Source organism: Eubalaena glacialis, chromosome 17 (genome assembly GCF_028564815.1).
Source record: "Eubalaena glacialis isolate mEubGla1 chromosome 17, mEubGla1.1.hap2.+ XY, whole genome shotgun sequence".
Classification (NCBI taxonomy): Eukaryota; Metazoa; Chordata; class Mammalia; order Artiodactyla; family Balaenidae; genus Eubalaena; species Eubalaena glacialis.
Genome location: NC_083732.1, coordinates 60,355,774 through 60,363,815, shown reverse-complemented (window position 1 = coordinate 60,363,815; position 8,042 = coordinate 60,355,774). Strand labels below are relative to the sequence as shown.

General features: G+C 38.2%; 1 long non-coding RNA gene across 1 annotated transcript in view; it reads right to left on the bottom strand.

Moving 5' to 3' along the window:
• Window positions 1-2,728: 2,728 nt before the first annotated feature.
• LOC133077454 (uncharacterized) overlaps window positions 2,729-8,042 on the bottom strand; it is a 211,154-nt gene continuing 205,840 nt past the window's right edge. The window contains exon 3 of the long non-coding RNA XR_009697720.1: window positions 2,729-2,846. This is a non-coding gene — a long non-coding RNA (uncharacterized LOC133077454). The remainder of the gene's footprint in view (window positions 2,847-8,042) is intronic.

The window sequence follows — 8,042 nt, the reverse complement described above, 5'->3', positions numbered from 1 at the left end:
CTCATAAACTCTTTGAGATAGTCACAGAATTCCCAATGCACTTGGCTTCTGCCTCTTTTGACCCTCAACTGATAAAAAGAGAGATATTCCAATATTGCAAAGGCCTAACTGCTTTAAAATAACCATGTTTTGTAAAGCAATCTTTTCACAGTGCACCATCGGGAGACAAAGACCTTAAGTATCATGGCTTGCAACCTGGAGATTTTGTCTATTGGAAAAGAGACCTCCAGAAAGACTCTTTTTAACCTTGTGGGAAAGGTCCCTACCAAGTACTGCTAACCAACTCTAGTGCTTCCAAACTTCAGGGAATGGACTCTTGGATTCACATGATACACCTAAAGAAAACACCAGACCCTGCCTGGACCTGTACATCATCTGGTGACCTGAAAGTAAAGATTTCCTGGAATTGAAGCAGAAGACATCTGATGAGATAGACCAGGATATCCAGACCAGGCCTATTGGAAGTTTATCACCGAACCTTTGATGATGACATAACATTTCCAACGATCTCCAATACCTATGATCTTGATAACATATGGACTTCAGACAAAACACCTGAGAGTTCTCTCTCCTACCTCTCCTAGTTATTTGAACGTGATCTCAATAGATTTCCAATCTGTGCTCTTTCCCTCTGACAGGAGTCACTACATCCAGGAAAAGTATTTCCTGTCATTTAGGGACAAATAGCCAATGAAACTGGAAAAACCTGACTCTTGATCAGTGATGCTTCAGAGACAGATCTTGTTCAAAAGGGAGAATTGTAAAGAATTAATAAATGGAAACCTCAACTAAATAGAGTTGAGATTCATATCTAATAATATTTTGATTGTTGACCAAAGTTTTGAGCTGAGCAAAGAAGGACTACAGGTAGGTAAGAGAGTTAGGTGCTTTTCTCCATTTATAAAATGGCTCTACTGCTTCATAGTATCAATAATTTACTTGGGTATGTCTTTGACATCTTTTTTGTTTGCTGGTTTTTGGAATGGGGGTCACTTCCTTCAGAAATCTGATCTGCTGGTCTCCTCTGATGGGTATTTCTCTCATATTTTCCCATCACATCCCATACTTCAATTGTAATAGCATTTATTACAATGTATTAGATTTACCTGTTTGTATTGTATCATCTTTTTATGGGTGCATTAGTTTCCTAGGGCTGTCATAACAAAGTACTATGAACTAAGTGGCTTAAAACAACAGAAATTTATTATCTCATAATAAATAAACCTCTGGAGGCTAGAGGTTTATAATCAAGGTGTCAGCTGGGTTCTCTGAAACATACATAGGGGAGAATCTTTCCTTGCCACTTCTAGCTTCTGATGTTTGCCAGAAATCCTTTGCATTCCTTGGCTTGGAGATGCATCACCCCAATCTCGTCTTCTGTTGTCACATGACCATCTTTTCCCTGTGTGTCTCTCTCCTTTTCTTATAAGGACACCAGTTATATTGCATTAAGTGCCCACCTTACTTCAGTATGATCTCATCTTCTTAACTAGTTACGTCTGCAATGACTCTATTTCCAAATAGGTTCACATTCTAAGGTATTGGGGGACTTCCTCTTTGGGGGTAAGGGCACAAGTCAACCCATAACAGAGGACAAGGATTGTGTCTACTTCATCTTTTTCACATTTGGATCCTTAGCAATTATTCCATTGCCAAGCATACAGAATATGTTCTATTAAAAAATTGATGAATAAATGAATGTATGAATAGGGGAATGTGTTTGTACTAAGAAATCACATTCCATTCTTTTCTTTTTTTTTTTTTTGTTTCACATTCCATTCTTGAATAAAAGAAAATCATGTAGAGAGGGCAGAAAGTTCTAAGACCCTTCCAACTCCACAGTTCTGTGATTCTTTAGTCTCAACACTGGTTTGGTTTCAGCTATTTAGAAAAGGTCTGTGAATAGAAATTGCCTACCAATTACATATCTGTAAATCCCAAATAGGCAAGATACATTTAAGTGCCATAAAGCATATCCTAGTGCATAGACTTGCATGTCTGTTATTTGGATTTTTAGGGCATTTCAAGGGTTTTTGCCTTGGTATCTGAAGTTGACTTGTTTTTCGGCTATTTAGGAGAGGGACAAAGAATTGATTTGAGTTGTAAGACTGACATCTTCTGGCTAGCACTGGAGAGTGCAGAAAGGTTGAAGCATCAGAAAGGGAAATAAATGGAGTCATTCTGGGTTTAACAGTTAAACATTGGAAAGGGAAAGAAAAAAAAGAAATATATATGGAAATAATAGAAAGCTATTCACAGGTACACAGATGCATTTTTTAGAAAGAGAGAGTGAGCATATAGCCTAATATATATTTTGTGTAGTTCACCAGAATTGATTTTGGTCTTGAAGAAGAAAGTGAGGGAAAGGTAAAACATAAATGAGAAGACCATTCAGGAGTTGAACATGAGGAAATGGATTGAACAAAAATGTTCCTGATGAAAGACTAATGCTCTTGAGTTCTTATAGAGATGTGGGAAAACTATGAAAGAGTTTCTTGGATACTTTGTCAGTTGGACTCTGTTTTGCTGTCGTCCAGGAGCAGAGCTATGGTTGGATATGAGATGTCTTGGTAGGAGTTTCCATTTGTACCTTCTGCTATTTATGACTGGCTCACTTGCCGCAATTTCAGGAATACCACTGAGATAATTATTCTTTCATTTATGAGAAATGTGCATCCTTTCTTACCTTCTAACTTGTTCCCCAGTTTGTTATTATCCATCTCTCCAAACTGTTTCATTTTTCCTTTCATAATGCTGCAGTGCAGGGTGCATTTCAGAGCACAGAAGTGTCCTGAGGGCTCCTGATGCCTCCGTGCTAGCCACATCATTCCTTGTTTCTATCAATTCTGAAAGGAGGACAGGAGGAAAAAGAGAAAGCAAGTGAAATTCATCAACTGAGCTATTGAGAGTTGCTCGTATGTTGGGAGTGAGAGAGTGGAGGGGTTACAAAGTGGTAAGCATGATGGACTGGGTTTCTATCCTTGGAGCAGTGGAGATGGATTCAAGCAAAAAAATTAAAAGAATTAATAATTAATTGTCTAATCATTATCATGGTAAGTGCTTCTAAGGATATACAGGGTACTAGAAAATTATATATAACAGGGAGTCCTGATCTAACTTAAATGAAAGGAAATGTTTTCTAGACACAGAACATTTAAGCTGATATAAAATGAATAAATGTACTTTAGCTAAAGGAAAGGATCATTACAGAGACAAAATCATGTATTAAGGCACTTAGGCAAGAACAGCAAATAATAGGAATCCTCTTATATATAGCTCTATCTGTGTGACAAGCACAAATTGATATTTTCATATATATTATTTGATCCTCATAATAACAAAAATGTCAGGTGGGTACCATTCTTACTTCCATTTTACGGATGAGTAACTGAGGCACAGATATATTAAGTACCTTGTCTAAGATCACAGAGCTAAGTGAGAGCTAAGTAAGTGGCCAAATGAGAACCGAAACATAGGCAGTCCAGCTCCAGAATCTGGAAGCATAAAGAATGGAGGAAGTTCAGAGCGGCTGGACCTTGGAGAAGGAGGCAAAGGGGAATCTGAAGCTGGAGAGGCAGGAAGGGACCAGAGCCTGTTGGGCCTTATGACCATGTTAAAAGAATTTGATTTTTATTCTAATAGTGATTGGACGCTGTTGACAGATACTATGCAGAGATGTAGCAAGGTGAATTTTGCTTTTTATAAAAGTCTGTCTGGCTGCAGTATGGACAGAGACCTTGACTGGCCCCTTCTGAGATTAGTAGGAGGAAAATATCTTCTCTAAATTGCCTCCATGTTTGCTATACTCTGTAAAAACAGCATTGTTGTTTAACAGTCAACACTATAGCATAAGAGAACAAAGCATTCTGTTCTTATACATTCCTGACAAGGGAAAAGTTACATGGTGTTATTTGTTGTTGGGCTGTGCCCCGTAGGCCTACGAGGCCTGTGCTTGCTCAGTTTCAAGACTGAAGAAAGAGCCCAGAGTGAGCGACAGAGACATCAATGGTTTAATGGATGGGAGAATTTACACGTCTGAAGCAAGGTCCTGGGGATGCAGGCCATGGTGGCAGTCTTCACTCTGGGAAAAGGGAGACTACCAGTTATAGGGGAATTGACATCAGGTGGGCTCATTAGTTACCAGGGAAACCAGCAGAGGGGCACACCCCTCCCGGCCCCTTTGATGAGAACAATCACCAGCTGGGGCCTGGGGCAAGTACGTAGGCAGGTCAGTCATGTGCGTAGGGCTTAGGTGAAGCAGGCACTGGTCGGGCGAGGGATTACAGAGAGCAAGAGAACAGCCATGTTGAGTGGCCTGACCATACATTTGTGCAAAAGATATTGAATATTAGATATAGAAGGAATGGAAAAGAATATGTCATCTGCATGCCCATGGCCTTGGAACACAATATTGACACATATAATGCAATAACACATGGTAGGGTCACACTACACAACACATATAAGAAAAAATTTATTTGTGATTGTGGATAGTTTCCTGATAATTCATTTCTGTGTATGTAAGGCAAATAATCTGAGACACAATTTGCAAGGAAAGATGGATGTGCTGATATCCAAGGACACTTAATGAACCTGACAATTCTGAGCCTCATTTCCTCAATCCCTGAAGTTGATTGCATGTTGCAGGTGACATTACCCCCATATACAAACCTTTTAAAAAAATTTAATGGGATCTCTGTAACACCTCTCGAACTATCACCTAGTTGAAGGTTTGGTCATGCACAATTATCCTAGCAGAAACATGAACTTCTTAAAAGCAGGTACCATGTCATATAACTTTTCTTTTCACTATACTATCTAATTTAATACTTTGCTCTTGTACGTGAAAAAAATTAGTGTTGAATGAATGAATGGTGAATTAACAAATGCATAAAGAATGTTGCCAAATGATTGAAGCTGCACTTTTATTTTCTTTAGGTATGCTGCCTGACTTCTATGGATATTCAGCAAACATAGCCTGAGCCTTGTTAGTCATCAGTTCACAGTGAATATAAACTCCTGCTATACTTATAATCCGTTTCACAGAGGCCTAGAGGAGGTAAAAATACAAAACCCACTTTCTACAGAAGGAGGTCTGAATGCTTTAGTACAAAAGGATGTGCAGGAATTGAGTGTGCTGGGTATTGCAAATCAGTAGGTAATTCCTAACAGGCATTTCCGAAAATTTTTGAAAATTTGATTTCATTTGTGAGACATTTTATTAAGGTTAAATTTAATGGGGAGGAACCCACTGTTTATAGCTGGAAGACCAATGAAAACCAAGAGGATTACAGACCTGGCATCTTATAAGTAGCTCTAACACCTAATCAAATATCTTTAAAAAGATATATTTAGCAGCCTTAGGTTTCTTTTTGAAAATATCGGTGTAGAAAAATTTCTATTTTATAATTATTGTAATAAAATAAAGCATCTGTTTATTCTTCAGTGTGTTAAAAAACAACCTGGTGTTTGGGTCATCAAAATAACCTTATTATGCATTGTAGCTGAGTTTGCTTCTTTTTTTTTCTTTTTGCCCCACAATTTGAAGTTTTTCATTTTTTTATCATAGTTGTACTGATTCTTCAACTTAAATTTTCTTGTGGCATCTAGCATGAAGTCTCATAAACAAGGTCATACACCACTAATAAAAAATGAGACGATTATTTGCTTATTACCCAGAAGGCCTTAGTCTGTGATTCTACATGCAATTCGTTTAATAAGTTCAATAAGTAACCCAATAGTAGAAAATTTCAGGAGGGGGTCCAGTGAACAGAGGAAGAACTAGTTGCCTCCATGACCTCACTCCATGTGGACACATTTCTGGCCCTCCCTGTGCAGATTATGCAGTGATCGGGAACAACCCACACCCTCAGAATAGGAATTCTCCACTTCCTGGGTCCTCTGGGAACATGGAGCTACGCTTGCCACCAACCACCTGTTCCATGTTAGGTACAATAAAATGGAAAAGAAGTGAGATGTTAAGGGAAGAGAGAGCTGCAGTTACAGTTTTTACAAACGTCAAATGTTTTTGTTCGGTGCTTTGCAGTCTGTGATGGTTAATTTTATGCGTCAAATTGACAGGCCTAAGGGAAACCCAGATAGCTGGTAAAACATTATTTCTGGGTTTGTTTGTGAGGGTGATTCCAGAAGAGATTAGCATTTGAATTGGTAAACTGAGTAAAGAAGATACTGCCGTTTCTAAAGTTATAATTAATTACTGTGTGCTAGAACCTATATAGTGTGGTGCATACATGGTCTTTAAATTACACATTAACCCTAAAAAATAGGCATCACAATTCCCTTTTATTAGATGAAACTGAGGCTCAGTGAAAATAAGTTAGTCACCAAAACAATGTTTTGGTTTGATTCTAAAGTTTATGATTTTCTCTCTACAAAGGGAGATCTATGGAGTTCTGGGATGTTTCTCTTCCCCCACTAAAACTATCTGCTCATCTAGGATGGGGAATTAGCATAAGTCTTTTTGCTTATGATTGTATTCCTACAACACTGTCTAGGTGCTTAATTTTTATTTTTCTCACCATTTGAATGATGATGGGGACAAGATGATGAACATTCCTCAGTAAAAAAGAAAAGTATCTCTAGATAGATTGAAGATAATAATAATAAAATCTCTAAGACTTTGTGCTGGATAAGTTGAGATTGTCTCTCTAGATCTACTCTCCACTTGACCCTGTGGAGGTTGGCCTGGGAGGACTGCATCAAGGAGGCTCCCTTGCCATCTGGTTTTGGGTTGGTTTCAGCCAGTGGGAGGCACTGGCAGAAGATCAACAGGCTAGTGGAAAGAGAAATCAGATTAATTACTCCACTGGCCCCCTCCTTTGAGGGCATCTTCATTTGGCTGTGTCTTTCCAACTTGGGTCACAACTCCTATAAGGGAATCCACTACACATGTCCTGAATTTCAGTAACTGCTTCTTCCCCCTGTCTCTTCAGCCCTGGGGGTGGCAATAGCTCCCCAATGTTGTCATTCCTTGTTTGTTTGTTTTTTTTTTACCCCACTAGCATATTTATAAATAGTTATTTTATTAAACTCTCTTCAGTTTCCTATTTGAGCATGGCATCTGTTCTATCCCAGGAACCTGAATTATTTATTAATGTTCATTCATCCACTTAAATATTTATTGAACTCCAATTATATATGTGCTATATGTGTTGTTGGGAGAGGAGTGGCTCTCAGAAAGCTGATTTATCCCTTCTAGTTAGAGAATATTTTTTCCCCTTCTCCAACATGTCACCACCCAGGTAAACAAATATGGGTGGTTAAAAAGTTTTTTCTTTTACTTTTTTTGGTTTGTCTTGTTTTCTGCTTGGCTAGAGATAGTTTTTTTACATGCTATGTAACACTGGATGGAAGATAAGCCCCTTCCCCTAAAAGCCATTTTTTTTCATACTCTTGGAAACCTGGTATCTATTTTACAGTACATAGTTTGGACTAGTCACATTTCAAGTGTTCAGAATCCATTTTGACTAGTGACTGCTGAATGGATCATGTAGCTCTGCAGCCTTGATGGAATGCTCTCTGTCATCTGTTTTGTTCAAGACTCTGCCCTTATTGTCTTTATCTGTTTATGTACTCCCTGCCTCAGAGATCTAATTTATTCCAGAGTAATTAGCTATATTGATGATTCCAAATATTACATCTCCATCTAGAATGTTTATGGGCACCATAAAGTCAATGTAACTCAAAGTAGTCTTCCACTGTACCCAAGAAAGTGGCTTCTGCAATCTACAGATTTAACCTAATCCTTATCAAATTACCCATGACGTTTTTCACAGAACTAGAACAAATAATCCTAAAATTTATATTGAACCACAAAAGACCCAGAATTGTCAAGGCAATTCTGAGGAAAAAGAACAAAGCTAGACGCATAACCCTCCCAGACTTCAGACAATTACTACAAAGCTACAGTAATCAAAACAGCATGGTATTGGCACAAAAACAGACATATGGATCAATGGAACAGAATAGAGAGCCCAGAAAAAAATCAACACACCTCTGCTCAATTAATTTTGGACAAAGGA